Source organism: Pinus tabuliformis, chromosome 4_1 (genome assembly GCF_031772625.1).
Source record: "Pinus tabuliformis cultivar Carrire ecotype Pingquan chromosome 4_1, CPIR1, whole genome shotgun sequence".
Classification (NCBI taxonomy): Eukaryota; Viridiplantae; Streptophyta; class Pinopsida; order Pinales; family Pinaceae; genus Pinus; species Pinus tabuliformis.
In genome coordinates, this window is record NC_142303.1 from 455,639,745 (window position 1) to 455,657,856 (window position 18,112).

Sequence of the window (18,112 nt, forward strand, 5' to 3'; positions counted from 1 at the left end):
TGAGGGATTTTTGCAGCGCTCCAATTGTCACGTAATTAAAAGATAATAAAAAGGGCTTAGTTCAATAGGCCTTCATTAAGGTAGACTCAAGCCAATACATGGATCCAAATGCAAGGGGTAAATCGGTGAGAGCTCAAAGAGAAATTTTTCGTTCTGGTGGCCGACACACAACAATGATACAACTTAATACTGAAATTGTAGTAAAGGTGGAGAGGAGGAGAGGAAGGAGGGAAATAGATGTGTAGGGTTGTAAATGAACAAAATCCTAAGCAACAATGTTTCAGCAGAAATATGGAAGAGGGAGGAGGTGGAATGGTAGAAACAATGGAGTGCTTATTGAGGCTTCGTACTAGATATAACATGGGTACCATTATCGCCAAACAACACGAGTAAATCTCAGCTCACACAAGTACCGCAAGTTAATCAAATAACATAAGTAAATATGTCTTGTACAGGTACTGCATGTTACAGACTAATAGAAGTAACTCTGTCTTAAACGCAAGGACTATTTGCTTATTTAGCAGCCTAGATAAATCCATGAATTAGAGAGAAACCGATCACTTCATTACACTATTTCAAAGAAAAGAAAACACAAATGAAATGAGATTTACAAAGAGGAAACATACTGCGCATTGATATGCTTGGAATCACCAAGATAGTTTCATTAATATTTGGAGGGTCAAAATAACCAGTCCATAACATTCAACAGTGTATCAGCCAAGTCCCCCATGAACAATCAGTTTAAAACCAAGAATGGCATCTCAGAATTTAGACCCACGCGGGTGCGAAATTTCAAAACCTTGTGTTCCCCCTATTTATAAGAAGAGGGGGAGCTTGGGTTATAGTTACAAAAAAATATTTGCTAGAGTATCTAGCTATCTGTTAAGCGCTCATGTCTTGTCATCCAAAAGATTGCAAAGGATTTGATTCTTTTCTTCAAATACAACAATTGTAGAATAAAATAAAAAGAAAAACTAAATGATAAGGGGCGTAAATATCCCTTTGTTGTCCCTGCGAAAGCCCTTAATCATGCCACGTCTCTGCAATGATGCGCTTCTTCTGCTTCTCTGCTAGTTCATGTCATTTTCACCTTAACTGCCTGAATAGCTCGTTCTCTGGAGTTGGAAGTGGGTCGACTATGAGTGCATATCGCGGAGTAGAAATGGAGCATGTCCCGACAGTCCATCGTTGTGTATCGAGGTGGAGCCCCATACCTCCATTTACTCTCTGAAGTCGTGCGGCAAAGTATTCGAATTCATTTCAGGGGCCCATGTAGTCCTTAGTTTCTTATTGCGGGGGCTTCTACAGGATTAGCCCATATCGCTCAGCCACTACCCCATACTTCTATTCAAAGTCTCATCTGCCGACCCGTTCGCCTTTAAAGCTTTGTACCATACTCTCAGAGCTCACAGTATCGTGGCTTTTACTATTAAAACATTATGAAACAACGAGCTTTGATGCCCCTTAGCCCCCTTTGGTTTAGCCCCTTTCAGTGTTTCTGCATCATAGGAGCAAGAGTTGTGACCTAGGGTTTAGTCCTTGAGTGTTAGGGTCTTTGGACTCCCTTCTGGGGCCATTTCCCTTTGTTGCATAAAATCCCACATATCGGTGGTTTATAACGGTCGCCTTTGGTATCTCCCCTTGACATCTGCGATTACCAATCTGCGCGAAGGGGCCCACCCGAGATATCGCAATCGAAATATAGGAGAGGGCCTTCCTAACTACTTTATAGATTTTGTCGATTGTTCAGACGCGAATCTTCCATAAGGCATATCACATAAAATATCACATCTAGGAGAGATCTCGCATATCGCAATCGCGAGTTGGAAGGAACTTCGGTAGAGGAGGAACTTTGAACTGTGCGATCGTCGATCTACGAGATTGGGCCCTTTAGTGCTTAGCCCTTGGTTCTTTGGCCCTCCATGTGATCGTGAGCAATCCCCCTTATCGGAGCCCCTTTATCGACAGTGCGCAATTGGTGAATTCCTTGTGGTGCACCATGCACTGCTACCTCCGATTGCCGATATGCGGGATTGATGACGTCATCAGTGCCACATGTCACTTTGTGAGTGGTGACATGTGTCACCTAGAAATTCCCCCATAGGACCCTGAAAATGCCAAATCAGCATGCCACCTGTCCTTCATACCGCCACATCATCTCCGTACTACCACGTCATGATGACATCAGCTTCCATGTGGATTCATAGGGACCAATGGTATTTCACCACGTGGCCCCCTAGAGGAGAGAGAAAAGGGCCCGCCTGCCTCTGGTTTTGCGACTAATTTCCTTTGTAAATCGGCATCAGCCCTCCCCTACTGCTTTAACACTATCGGCGAATTCCTCCGTAATTCCTTAAGAATGGTCCGTTGGACCTGCCGATCGCCGATTTGCCAATGTTGTGGGACTTTGGGCCTCTAGTCACCAATATACATTGCCCCTTTGCACTACACTTTGAAACCCTTCCGATCGTCAATATGTTGTGGACTGTGCCTAGGACCCACCGATCGTCGATATGCCGCGTCTTGGACCTTTGACTGTTACGATCGCCGATATCGGTGATCGCTAATCGCAGGCTTTCTCTATCCTCCCCCACCGCGTTGCTAGGAAACTCTAAAATGCATTTGCGATGAGCCTCCCTTGGTCTTTTCTCTTTGTTTTCTAGTTTTCAAAGGGCAACTTCAATCTGCTCTAACTTCTGATCCAGAAGTCCATTTTTGGACTTCCATATACCATTGGAAAGCTTATCACAAGCATTATGCAATGGAGAGGGTCTGACTTAGCTTAGAGAGTTTCTGTGTCTTGGGATATGGCTTCAAAATTCAATGCTCTTTCTCAATCTTTTCATAGCTAAAAACACAGTTATGAGTGACTACAGGGTTATAGGTGAAATTCAAATTTGCAATACATACTTCAAGATCATCATATGGTGTTCTACGATTTGCGGCTCGATTATTCCTTGGAAGGTAGCTCAAATTATATAGCCTAGAAGGACATAATGGAGGTTGTGCTAGAGGATAATGGCTTGAAGGAATTCATTGATCAAGACATTCCTTAGCCAACAACATTGGATGCATAGAATTTGGTCGAAAGGAAGAAGTGTGTGGCGAAGGCAAGGCAAATAATCCTTGAGGGCGTTTGAGACCACATTGTCTCGAGTCTCCATGGGAAGGAAACCGTGTATGCTATGTGGAAAGCATTGAAAAACCTATTCCAAAATAACAGTGACCATAGGAATTTTGCACTGAAAGACAAACTCCAAAAAATCAAGATGGAGAAAGGCGAGACCATTCCAAAATACTTGACCAAGTTCACTCATTGTTGTGACGATCTTGGAAGTGTTGGAATAATCATTGTTGAGGATGATATGGTGAGCTTAGGTCTCCTAGGTGTTAATGGGAGGGAGAAGCTGCCAGATTGGGAACGATTATGGTCAAATTTGATGCAGGAGGAGATCATAAGGAACACCAGAGATGTTTCCTCATCAAAGACTGATGATGAGGAAAATTGTGCCTTAGCGAGTAAGGCAAGGAAAGGGAAAGGAAGTCGTCCCATTCCAAATCGGATTCTTTCCATGGAGGTAAGAAGAAATACATGACAAAAGTTAAGTGCTTTCATTGTCATGAGCTGGGCCATTTTTCTACAAATTGTCTGCTCAAGAAGTCCAAGAAGAATTCCTCAGGAGGAGCGGTAGGTGAGGCTTTGGCCTCTCAATTCGAATTGGAATTTACTCTCATTGCATGCATGGTGTCATCAATGATGGGTAGTGTATGGTACCTTGACAATGGAGCTTCATTCCACATGACTGGTGACAAGGAGTTGTTCAGTGACCTAGAGGAGAAAGATCTCTAGATGCATATTGAGATGGGTGATGACGGGAGGTATAGTGCTACTGGATTGGGAACGATTACTTTTCAGAGGGAGTAGGTTTCTCCTCTCAGCTTGAGGAATGTTATGTATGTGCATGGGTTGAAGAAGAACTTAGTATTGGTTGCCATGCTTGAGGATAGAGGCTATGATGTGATTTTCTCAAATGGAAAGGCGCTTCTTCGACACAGCGACGGGTCAAGTAAAGAAGATATGGATTTGAGTTAAGAATCTCTGTAAGTTGGAGGTAGAGGATTGTGCTTCTTTGAGCACAAAATTAGAGAAGGTGCAGAGCCGAGACGTTGGTGAGTTGTGGCACATGTGATTGGGCCACTTGCATCATGGGGCTTTGAAAATCATGCAACAGATCTCTACTGGTCTTCCCAAAGGTATGCTAGAGCAAGTTGATATATGCAAAGGGTGTACTTTGGGAAAATACACCAAGGCTTCCTTTCATGACAGAGATAGAAGAGAAGAGGAAATTCTAGAGCGAGTCCATTCAGATGTGTGGGGACCATGCTCGACAGCATCCACGATGAAACACAAGTATTATGTTATATTTGTTGACAAATTTTCTCGTAAATGCTGGATATTTTTCATGCAGAAGAAGGATCAAACTTTCACAAAGTTTTGTGAATTTAAAACATTGGTTGAGAAAGAGTTTAGCAAGAAGGTTAAAGCTCTGAGGAGTGATAATGGTGGTGAGTATGTCTCAAATGAGTTTAAGAACTTTTGTGCAGCAGAAGGGATTAAATAGGAGTTGACGACACCCCATAACCCACAACAGAATGGGGTGGCCGAGAGGAAGAACATAAGCATTGTAGGGATAGCATGGGTGATGTTGCATGATCAGGGCCTACCACTACACTTGTGGGTTGAGGCATGCAACACACCGGTTTATTTGCAAAACCGTAACCTGCATTTGATTTTTGGGATGAAAACACCAAAGGAGGCTTATTCCAGTAAGAGACTAGATGTAAATTCGAGTTTCACAAAGATAGGATCAGGGTAGCTGATAATCCCTTTCTTGTTGATAGGGAGTGTCGAGAAATGGCAACAAGAAATTCCAGTTTAATTTGTCCTTGAATTAAACTGTGAATTAAAATCGAATTGTATTCTCGTAGTGACTTGTAATTAGTTAATTAAGTTTAAATTATCTTAATTATATTAGTAATTTTGAGTTGGAAGTCTTTTTGTAGTCATGTATATGTTCTCCCTAAATTGTAGGGGTCCATGATGAGTTTATTTGAGTTGTAAATAGATAACTCAGTTTGATTGAGTTATGGATAGTTAAACTAGTTCTAAATGTTTGTGGAACTAGTAGAGGTCTAGTAGTGAATTGGTGCACTGGTGCATCCTCAGTGCTACTCCAGCTAACTGAATATTCCCTCATGAGAAACTCATGCATGTCAATTCAAAGAAAGACCCAGTTGAGACTAGAGTGCAGGGACAATGTACTATCAGTTGTAGAATGATCCAAGTTGTACATATCATGCATGCAATCAGAAGAGGACCTATATTTGTATTGCGCAGTTATAAAAGAAGGAATTCCCAATTAAATATGGGTTATTCCTCACATGAATTGCGCAAGTAAATAGGGGCTCAGTACGCAGCAGAAATTGGCTAAGTGTTGGTCATTTCGGGCTTGTGAGGCAGAGAGTTGATCATACTTGTGCGGAATTGTTCTTGTGAGAACAAGCTTTGTATTATCATTCAAATTTCTGATTAATGCAATAGATAGTCAGGGTTTTTGAGTAGTGGCTTTCCCTACAGAAACAATTGTGTTATTTGTCTTCGATTATCTTCCTCTTTTTGATTATTGTTTTTATCTTGCACTTTTGAAATTTGTACATATATATAATTCTCTACATCCCTTTGTGTATCAAAGAGAGCCTTGTCTTGGCTCTTCTAAGTTTTCCTGAGGGCATAGTTTGGCTTTTCGGTGTTGTTTTCTAAAGGGTTGTCTCTTCGATCTGTGAGGGGAGAAGGTGAATAGGAACGCCCTCTCCTTCCACTAGCCCGTTCTGATCTCATAATGACTATCAATAAACTCTTCTGATTCCATTTCACCCCAATCGCATCACAAAAAAATATGTTAGGTAATGGCTTCTTGAGTTTGCAAGTACCTTTGGCATTAAATTTGGCTAGGTTAGGTCATGGATTTTGAAAATAGGCAAGCAAGTTTCTTCCCTCAAACCAAGGATTCGTAAGGTTGTCCCTCCTTCAGTTGTTTTTAATTAATATTTAATTAAAGATTCAATCAGTCATGGTTCTCCACATTAGTATAACCCGTGACAATTAATATTACAAAAAGCAGGGGTAAAATAGGGGGATGTTAGAAAACCCACCCGTTTAAAGGATCACCATCCTCAATTTTCTATAACAGAGAACAAAAACAATAACTAAGCTTTATAGTTATATCTCTTACATCAAAAACATTTTTCCATGTCCTGAAATTTATGTCCATGGCATGTCGTTCATCATCCTTAAGGATTCCACAAGGAACAAACTTAGCTCATTTCTTTCTAGGACACACCCAATGCATTTTTCATCCCAATGAGTATGCACGTGAATCTTTGAAAATTAGTTCATTCAAGTCACCCCTTCCTTGCAGTCACACACCTTCCAAGTTTAAGCATCCCCTTGTCTTCCTCCCTAGTCCCTCGGATGATCCAGTCCTTAGCAATGCTTCCTCACATATAAAGAGCCTTGATTGAGTCTCACGTCCAAGGAATCCCTCTGGATTGCTCTAACAACACAACACATTTGTATTTCATGGTGATCAATACATATCACAAGGTTCTAGTGTCACCACAATAACTTAGTCTCTAAGGTCTTTAGCTCCCTACGCTTTTGTTGCGCCACTCTGACATTACTTGTAATCAACATCATATATCATTGTTGGACAGTTCAATAGTTCACCTATATCACAAGAATCCAGTTATCATGGGACTAATCAATATAATTTTAAATTGAAACTAAACAAAAGTTTCAACAAGTAATTCTTTAAATCGATATTTATCTTTATGGTTATTCTTTGCTTCATTTGTCTCCATAAGTAACAAGTCCAAATCGTTGTCTTCCCTAAATAGGCTCCTTCATATTCACATCCCAGTGAGTAGGGGTATATTTCTTCTCCCATAAGTTACTCACCCTTCCAAGCCCATATATTAACCCACATTCTGGGCAGTCTACCTATTAAAGGGTTTTCCTACATGGGCCTCCATTAGCTACTCACCCTTTCGTCCTTAAGAAACCTGCATTCTAGGTAGTCTACCTGTACAAGGATTTTCATGCATGGTCCCCCATCAACTACTCACCCTTTTGGGCCTAGGAGACCCTAATTTTAGGCATTCTACATGTCCAAGGGTGTTCCTACATGGGATTATTGTTAGAGTCTTATAGCCAAGTGTCAATCTTGCATGCTCTATTATATTGTGCATGGAATGTTATGGCCAAGTATCATTATGGTGTGCTCCACTGCATTGCTCATGGAATCTTATAATCAAGGTTTCAGTATTGACTTGTTCCCAAGAAGTAGTTAGAGTGTCATGGGGCTACCATGTTACCACAACAATATTCTTCCATAATCTCCTTGCTCCATCATTTCACCTATGTCACAACATTCAATTCTCATGAAATATACTCAAAATATTCAAATCAAAAAATATTTAATTCTCCAAATGTGCTTCATTCAAAAGCCAAGTCTCATAAACAAGAGACTTTTAATCATGTTGTTGGGCTCCATTGTAGGTGGTGATATTCGGTCATGGTGGCTTCTATCTCACACCTAATTCTAGCACTATTCTTACAATTTGATCTTTCAATCAGCCAAATAACTGCCAGTACTCATAACATCATATATGTGCATCACACTTATTCTAAACATTTCATAATACAATCAAACTTTTATTCCACGAACCCAAAGAGTTAGAATTAAGAGATAATTATTTTAAAATTCATGAGTAATTTAGTTCTCTGTTTTGTTTTGCATGCATTACTAAAGTAATTCCAATCTTTCCTATTGAAGGCTACCTGTGTTAACCATCCCCCTTCTTGAGCATTGATACAATACATGCACTGAATTTGAATCAAAAGATATGAATTTCAGCTTAAAGGAATTCTTACCCAATTCCTTTCCTTTACCATTTTACCTTACTGCTTGCCTCACTTACTTGGCTACCATTACAAGCACTTCCAGCCAAAACCTTTTGAAGGAGTCCAACTAGCTTGCAACATACATGTTACTACAATATTCAACTATCCTTGAAATTATCTCAACTTCACATATTAGTCACATCTCTACCAATTTAGATGCTTACAAATTTGAATGAAATTTTCCTAAAGGTATTTGAATTAAATATCCACTTTATGAATTCTAACATTGTCCTATCATTTTTAAAGTTAAATTTTAGCCTCTATTGTTTTCAAATATTTACATGATTAGGCTCATGAGCCCAAGCATATCATATGCACATTGATAGTGGTAGTTAATAGCAAAATATCATTATTTCACACTTTCCTCATGGATATTCCACCTGATATGGAATCTTTTTAGGTAACCTCGTTGCATTACCCAAAAAGATAACAAGTATTATACCATTCACACAATACTAATATTTATAACTACTATTAAGAATATTTTACAATATTTTATGTTGGTTAAATTCTTATTATTCATCTAATAATTATTATGCGAATATGTTTGTCTCTTTTGGAATAGGTCTTCCAAAATTTTAATTTAATTATTAATAGTTAGTAGGTGGATGGTAGGGATTTAATATCAATGAAATATTTTAGAATATTCATAGTAATATACACAAATCAATGTTTGAAATTTATCTCTAAAGAGATTATGCTCTTTTTACCCTTTTAATTAAATTGATTAATTGAAAAAAATGTCATATGAACAAGTGTCATATGGAGTGATTTATGACTTTTTGGGCATGTGGTATTCATAAGATGATATTGGACCATATTATTGTAACAAGGCCTATTTATAGATTAAGAATCTTCATGGTAAAGTGGAAGCAAATCTCCATGTCTAAGAATCTTGTACCATTTAAAAAAAAAAAATTGATGTTTAATTTATATATTAATTCTTTTAATAATAATAATTATTATTATTGTTATAAAAGTTACAATTTAGTTAGTTTTTATGATTTTTTTTTTCAATTTTAGCAAACATAAAATGTATCATAAAATAAGTATTATATATTTATTATGAATTCATATTTATAAATGGAGTTGCAGGGGTTGCCCATCAAGCTTGCAATCTTGTCCAATTTTAGAGAAATTAGACTAGAAAAAAGCTTGAAATTTCAATAAATTTCTGGCGGATTTTAGAGAAATTAGACCAAAAAAACTTCCAGAAAGTCACACGAAAAATAACTCGTTTATAAATATTTACTAGTGATTTAACTTATATAACTACTTCAATAAATTCAGATTTTAGAGAAATTAGACCAGAAAAACTTTCAAAAAATCACATGAAAAATAACTCATTTATAAATACTTACCAGTGATTTAACTTATATAATTAGGTTAACTCATAATTAAATTAAAAATCCAAAAGACTTATTCCAAATAAAAACAAACTTATTGACATAGTTAATTTGTTTTTCTAAATATAAATTATTTATTTCAAAGACGACTTTTAGAATTTAAGACCATATTTTTATGATTTTGATTAATCCCTATCCCCTTTTAGATTAACTTTATTAGTTATATTCGAGATTATGTTGGATTTAAATCTCATAACCTAATTATTATTTGGTATTACATAGCAACTTTTTTAAAATTATTCTCAAACCAACCTTATAACTTTATTATTATTTAATAACACTTTTTTATTAATTACTTATTCTTAACCCCCTTATTAATTTTCTTAACAATATCCATTCATCTAACTTCTACTTTATAACTAAATTTAGAAAATTTTAAATAATTTATAACTAATTTTAGAATATTAAATCTACTTTTTAATAATAATAAAAATATTTGTGTTTGGCTATTCTCCAATGGCTAGTTTTCAAAGCTACCCTTGAACAATAATGCATCCTTTATTCATGAAGATTGTATGATTTTTTCACCTTGTCCTAAAGATAAACCACATTGGTTGGTTCAAAACTTTAACCAAATCTTAATAATATTATTAATCCGAAAAAGCATTTATCTATCGTATTTTTTAGCAAACAAAAATATTCTTCAAAATTATACCTAACTTCTTTAAATAAAAAATTCAAACTTAAATTCGTAATCTCCATTTATTGAAAACAAAATTATATACTTCCGAAGGAAAAAAATAAACCTTTGTTAAATACGAAGTTTCAAAAAATTATAAAATAGTGAAAATTACGGAGTATATTGTTCTAAACTAATACATAATACATAAATATCTTTAATCATTTCTTAACAAATAGTTTAAAATAATCTCAATATATGAATCAGATCTACATGTACACATTTCAATCAATAAGGTGTCACTTTCCACGTCCTAAAATTTAGTTTAACAGACAGAAATGGGTTTAAAAAAATTATAAAAGTAAAATGTCTAGTGGAAACGTCAAATTCAAGGTCATTTTGAGCTTCCGTCTATAGATGCGTGAAACCATAAACGAAGATGCTACCCCCTCCTTAATGCTACTGTACATTCAGTGCTCTCTTCATCACAAGAAAGAAGCGTACGACCTATCGATCACATATTTGTTGTGTTCCTTAACGCATTCGAAAGAATGGACAAAAGTGTTCTGCATATTCCCTGAGGAACCACGTCATCAAATCAGATTCACCAATCAAATTATTTTCACCTTCGCATGTCTTTGCCTTGTCTATTTTTCAAACGGTGTGTTCTACTACAACGCATAAAGTTATACATCCTCAACGCTGTTTTAAGCGGCCACGTGTACTAGTACGCATAAATCCTTAGGAACTCAACGCGGTTTCTCTCTCTCTATATATATTGTCCTGCAGCTAACACTCTTATCGTTATCACTAAGCACAGATATATATTGTCCTGCAGCTAACACTCTTATCGTTATCACTAAGCACAGATATTCACTCGCAATACTGCAGAAGCACCTTTATGCGTCCTGAGTTCAAACCCTTTAGGCTTCACACTCCCTCCTTTTAAAGAGTCCAAATTCGTAAGCATTTCGTGAGTTCGACTCCAGAAAACTCAGCAACACGACATGGCTAAACCCTCGCAAAACCAGAACCAACACAACAAACGCCAAAACCGCTCACTGAAATCGCGGCATTTTAAGGGAATCCGAATGAGAAAATGGGGGAAATGGGTTTCGGAAATTCGAATGCCCCATTGTACTCGCAGAATTTGGCTGGGCTCCTACGATACCCCGGAAAAGGCTGCCCGCGCCTACGATTTTGCGGCGTATTGCTTGAGAGGATCGAAAGCCAAGCTCAATTTTCCCCATTCCGGCCGGAAATCCCCTGCGCCTCTTCTCTATCGCCGCCTCAAATTCAAGCCTATGCCGCCAAATTCGCCACAGAAGAATTGCAACTGTCTTCTGGAGCAGCGTTTTCATCTTCTGATTCGAAAGCGGAACACCGCAATGACCGCCCAGAGATTTGGGCGGAGAAGAGTCCGGCATTTTGGGATTGGGTACTTCTTCAATGTCTGGAGAGTGGCAAGTCTCCAAATTTAAATGAATTCCCGCCGTTGGATGAGTCCATGGAGTACTTTGGGGTTCACTTGTAGCTCAAGGTCTGGCGACTGCAGTAATTTTTAAATTCTTTTCGGCGGCGGGAGAGAGCCGATGGTTAAGTTTACTTGTTGTTTGGGAAATTTATGAGATTGGTATATGAGAAGATGAGCCGCAAACAGAAAGTGAGGAGTCGGCGAGTCCTATTTCCAATCCTATAACATATTTATGACACTCTGACATGCGCCGGAGGAGATAGCTATTTCCAACACCGGGTCCGGATAATTATAGAAAAAAAGAAAAAGCTAAAGAGCTATCTCCCGAACATGTCAGGCGTCATAAATATGTTATGGGGTTGGAAATAGCTCTTGCCGTGAGGAGTCACATCTTCATTATTACTTGTACCAAAGTCACGTGAATAATTAGACCAAGGTTTTCATGTCATGGTGGTGTGACGTGTCTTTAGCTCAAATATCTGTGAACCTGAAAGTTATCTTTTAAGGATATATGTACGGTTTTCTTAGAGAAATATGTGTGTGTTTGAGTTATGGTAAAGTCTTCACTATTTGAAGAGTCAAATCAATATTGACTTTCCAAAAACCCTGCCGAATAGTTAAGATTGATTCTTGTTTGACAAATCTATGACATTGGTGGATGAAAGCTCCTCTTCACTGAGAAGATGAGCAGCCAACAGAAAATGAGGTTACATCTTCATTATCATTTGTACACAATCAAGTTTAAACCAAAAATTGGGAAAAATAATTACAATCCATTTCGAGTTCCATTCGGCGGCAGAGTTTGATGGGCGTATGAAACAATTGCAAGAATGACATGACTATACAGCGCAGGTACATTGAAAAACCAGTTGATGTAGTATGGTCTTTTGATTATGGACGTATATTTTTTTTATTATGGAGTCTTGGTTAGATTGTTTTTGTTGTGGAAATTTTGACAAGATTTTGATAAAATTTGTCAAGGATTTTTGTAAATCTAGGTTATAATTATTAGATTTTAAGGTTTGGATGTTTTAGAAATTTTTGATGGTGCTGAATCTTTTTCCATCATCAAAAATATGATTCAAACACTGTTAGTGCAAGTTTTTTGTTTTTTTTTTTCTCTAGATTTCAACCATTTTAACTGTCCAGACAATTCTTATCCACCTTCCTAAACACTTCCATAATTCTTATCCACCTCCCTAAACACTTCCATAAATTACTCCAATTAAAATTATTGTCCACCTCCATAAAAAACTTCCATAAATTACGTCAAATATCTCTCCACTAAGTTTCCTTTCAAGAATATATATATATATATATATATGAGATTTTGTATACAAATTATGGTGAAGTATATATACATATGGTTGTGTGTACAAGTGATGGTGAACTCTGGGCTATATTTGAAGAGGCAAATTAATAATTTTTTCCAAAAACCTGCCCCGATTACGGGATCCATCTTTTTGAACATGGATCAGATTATCTTTTCGAACCCATGATCCATCTTTTTAAAAATTGTTTAACTTATATGCTCGAACCCATTTTTCACTTTGTTCAAATTAGAATTTTGGTATTGAAATATTTCCGAATATAAATAATATGATTTAAAGGAGATAGAAATTGCAAAATCGGAGCAACACTCTCATAGTTATTTCACAATTCCAATGTGCAATAAACATTAAACAAATTGAACGTAAGCAACACTCTCATGGTTACTTTACTCCCTAAAGAGGTATTGGATTGTCCATTTTTCTAACAAAATTGGTACTTGTACTTGCAATATGATAGCGATGGCGATGAAGCCTAACGTGGGTATTTGTACTTGCAATATGATACCAATGGCCATGAAGCCCAAAGGGCAAGGTGTATATATACTAAGATCTATAAGGAATAAATTATACTCAAGAAATATTTTAATAATTTTTTTTTGAGATAATTAAATTAAAATATAAAAAAAAATTAACAAAAAAATATAATATATATGGTTGGTTTAAGAGTTTTTAATTCACTTTAATGGCTCCTGACTATTTAGCAAGCTTGATATAATAACATATTTGATATTGTAGCATATTTTTAACAAATCTACTATGTTATAGATTTTAGTAGTGTAAATTGTCTAGTAGAGCTCTAATATCCAACAAAATTTAACTTCCATACAATGTTAAGTCTACTTATTTTGATATTCTTCCATTTGGATTAGTCCATTGAAGTAACAATATTCAAATCACATACTAGCAAATCAATATTATTTACAAAATTTCCAGTGGAGGGAGAACCTTGTGGGCCTTGAGCCAAGTCATTTTAAAGTTCCTTTTTCTATCCTTGGGGGCGATTTATCTCATCTTCTACCTACTGGAGTTGTACTCACTAGTACACCAATATTGCCATAGGTTAAGTCAACCCTATTATCAATTGATTATATCTTAATTATAACTAAAACATTGCATCTTGAAGCTCTTTAATTTATTGCTTCAACATGGGATGATTATTTCGTTTAAACATGTTTTCTCTACCAGTTGACCTTTAAAGTCCTAATGATTCACATAGTCGTCCATGAAATGAATGCAACTCAATAGAAAACCTTTTCCCTAGTAAATATTTTTCATTGCTTATCGTCCTTTGTTTCCCCATAGCATAATTAAATTATGGTTTATATCTTATTGGACATTTATTTCCATTTTCACATGGATCGAAATAACACCAATTCACATGGGCTTGTGCCTTGCCACCTCACCACTCAAGTTATGCCTCCATATTTTTCATGCATTGTCAAATAGCATCCAAGTTTCCCTATCAAATTGATACTTATTCCTATAGCTCCCATTATTTTCATAAGACTCCATGTTTATCCATGATCCAATCCACTACAAATGAGTTGTTGCACTTTCCAAATCCCTCCCACCTAAGGGGATTTTAAATGATGTATCTCCCCTATCATCACTTGGACGATTTTGGGATTGATAAGGCTTGTGCCTATTAATAACACAAGCTCCCCTTATGGCTGAAAACCTACTAATATACCTACACCTTCCTATCAATGTCATATCCACTTGATCCTTCCATATTTTTCATCATATAAGAGTAGCACACAACCACAACTGAGAGGACTTCCAATCTCGTGTGCCCCCGAGTTTCTTCAACCCTGTCTCATTGGCAAGAAGGGTGCCAAGTTCCAAAGTTTTGGATTTATTTGCTAAATTATTTGCTTCATAGTTGTTTTTTCGTAAAACATGGACAATTGAATATTCATTCAACATATTTAATTGATCTCTCATCCTTTAAAAAAAATACTTGGCTTGAAATTTGCAGGAAAAGAGTCAAGATGAAGATGTCATACTATATTCTCATAATCCTTAAATATGATCAAATTATGAAGATTTAGCGAGGTGGCTTGCAGCACGGGGGTGTCACTTAATGAATCTCTGACATATCACGTGTGTTCGTGGCACACTAAACAATACCCCTAATTTGACTACATATTGGAAAATACCTCTAAAATTCACATTATTTAACACCCTACCAATACGAACCCAATACACCTTTCCAATTCAAAAGGCCCCTACTTTCACTAGATATTGTAGGTATCCATTTTTTCATTAACATTTTTTATACCCCTTTATATTTTTTCATTAACTTTAAGATCCATTTTTTATACTTGCCAATATAAAAACCCTTTACCCCCTATATATCCCCCAATATATTATGTCATTTTTTCCTCAATATATGTCCCCCAATATGAACCCACGTGGTATGGCATTGCTCTCCCAGTGAAGCCCCCTATGGCTTGGAGCAACCCCTAAAGAAGAACATACAATTGTGCTTGGTTATTAGTGGCCTGCTCAAGGATCAATGAAAAGGATATTTCAACATGTCCATGGGTGTGTATTATCACTCCCACTGTGCACTTTCCACCCTTGATAATTTTTTTTAACTTTACAACAAAGAAATTAAGGAATTTGAGATGAAAATACATATATACATAGTGTCAATCTAATTATTATTCCCATTCCTTAAGGAATCACATAGGCAATTTGGAAAAATTACAAATAGGGTTAGAGGTTCATGCAGAGTATAACTCAAGGAAAGATATGATTCATCTTTAATCAATCACATTATTTCTTTGTTAATCAAGTTGTTGGATTGTTTACTTCAATCCATTTTATTTATTTTTTTTAATTTTTTTTAGAGAGGGAATTGTTAACTAAAATACACAATCATCCCCATCATCAGAGGTTGCATGGCATTGCTACCACTATAACCCCTTAGTATAATATAATAGTCTATAAACCATATCAAATTGTTTACCCAAGATCCAAATTGAGGTGGGTGAAATTAAACCATTGGTCTCAACCACTCAAGCTACCCTTAATCGACCAAGCTATCTATTTTTTAATAAGCATGTGATGTTCTAGAAAACAAGTTAAGGCTACAATTCAGTGACATTGTGAAAATATTTTTATCTTCATTCCATGAACCATCATGTAGGAGGCCAAAGCTTCATTCATCTTGATATAGATTGGATCATTATATTGTTTTCTATCCATATCAATGCTTTCAAGGTGGAAAAATGAGAGAAATTAACTTATAGGAGCAGTTTTTGCGGTGGGACCCAGTTTGGAGAATTGGGGTCAAAACCCTTCCAGGCAAGTTTGAGGCCTTAAATGGTGTTTTTGTGGGGAATAATTTTTTTTTTGTCTTAAGCGTGGAACCCCTTCATGCTATTCTACACTCTATTACCTTTCCAACGATGCTAGAATTGCATTAATCAGAGTTTGAACACAAATGTCCTGCCTCTTGAGAGTTGGCCTATTGTGATTGACTACCATAATTTGAGAGGATGCTACATTAGCCCCCATTGCTCATGAAAAATGGTTATTCACGTGGTCCTTTTGAAGAATACTATAAAAGGTCCAATCCTATTGAGGACTGATGTGTGAAATTCGACCACTAGTTGGTTATCAATGTAACACTCCCTCCCACCCCCTTGCATTATCTCGAGTTGCAGGAGGTGTTACCTGTTGATTTGACTCCATCTCTAAGGTTCGTTATGAAGATCAAGTTACAAAATACTATTTTTACAAGTCTCTCAAAACTCAAAACAAATGCCACCATCATGTTTTGCTTTTCGAGAGATTTCTAGCAATATAAATTTCACATCAATCCAAATCTGGAATTGAAAGTTAAGCCCATTTTAAGTTTAGAAAATCATCTTAGGCCATGTCAACGTTAAGCTGCCACATGGTCCCTACTTGGAGCATGTGAAATTTCCATGTCAACATGACACATAGTCCACATCATCAATGTGTTACCATGTGGAATCCATGTGGTCCCTTTCTGTCCCACATGGTATTGTCACATCCCCCACATGGTGTTGAAACGTCAACGCAGGAATGGGGCCCACCAGGTTCGTCTCTTTTGGTGTTTTACAACATTTTCCCATTATATCCTATCTGTGGGAAATCGAACATTACAATGTAGTTTCACCCTTTAACACTTCAGACCCTGAGATCTTTGAATTCCCATCATTCAATTCTTGAGTGATATGTATCGTTGGAGGAATGAGACTTAGTGACAAAGAATAAAAAATTCCTAGCAAGTCACCCATCCCAGCACTACTCTAGCCCAATCGCACTTAACTGCAAAGTTCTCATGAAATTTGATGCATTAATGTTGTTGTGACCCAAGTTGTATAAGAAATGCAACTTCATAAGTGACAAAGGAATATATCACAACGCCTAAGAGAAATGTAGAAAAAACATTATAAAAAGAATTGAGAATAGGGCACAATGTGCAAGAGAAATATTTTGGAAAAACATTTTAAAGATAACTCATAGTATAGCACCACAGTAACTCAAATATTTATTGAATGGATAATATACCATGAGACTACATTATGAGAAAAAACATTTTTTGCTCCTAGTGTCTTAGTGAATTCATGTATTTATACTTTACACTAGTCTTTCCACCGAGAGTCATCCCCTTTTACATTTCAAAATACCATGGTTTACAAAATCCATGGGTGAAGATCACAAATTATGATGGTAAAAATTAAATCATCATGTGATACAAACACCATGGGTAAATACCATGGTTTAGAAAATTCATGGGTGAATACCATGGATGAATACGATGGTAAAAAATAACTCATCATGCAATTAGATTCTTACTTCATTATTGTAATTTACTTATTTATTAATTTTTCGTGCACATTAATCCATGATTTTTTACAAGCATTACTAGAAAAATAATTCTTAACTAAAATCTAGCCTTCCAACAATTTGACCACTCTTAACCCTTATAGATCATGTATCCCCAGATCTCCATCATCGCTCAAAAGTAATCCAGCCGTGGTTGCATTCTACCTTTGCTAGTGGGAACACCCTTTTACCAAACCTGGATCTCGGATGCTCAGATACAACTCTCGCTCGAAGTTAATCTAGTCGAGTCACCTCTGGCGAGTCATAGATGTGAGTGCCCCGCCACAGCTTGGATGCCCAAATACCAAATGTGGGCCACATTGAATAAAGGAAATTCGACCCGAATGGGATTTGGCTTACACACATAGGTGATGGCCCTTGCCACAATCGGAG

The 18,112-nt window shown here is 36.6% G+C and overlaps 1 pseudogene; it reads left to right on the forward strand.

The window, feature by feature from the left end:
* Window positions 1-10,920: 10,920 nt before the first annotated feature.
* LOC149176341 (ethylene-responsive transcription factor ERF018 pseudogene) lies at window positions 10,921-12,065 on the forward strand (annotated as a pseudogene).
* Window positions 12,066-18,112: the final 6,047 nt, after the last annotated feature.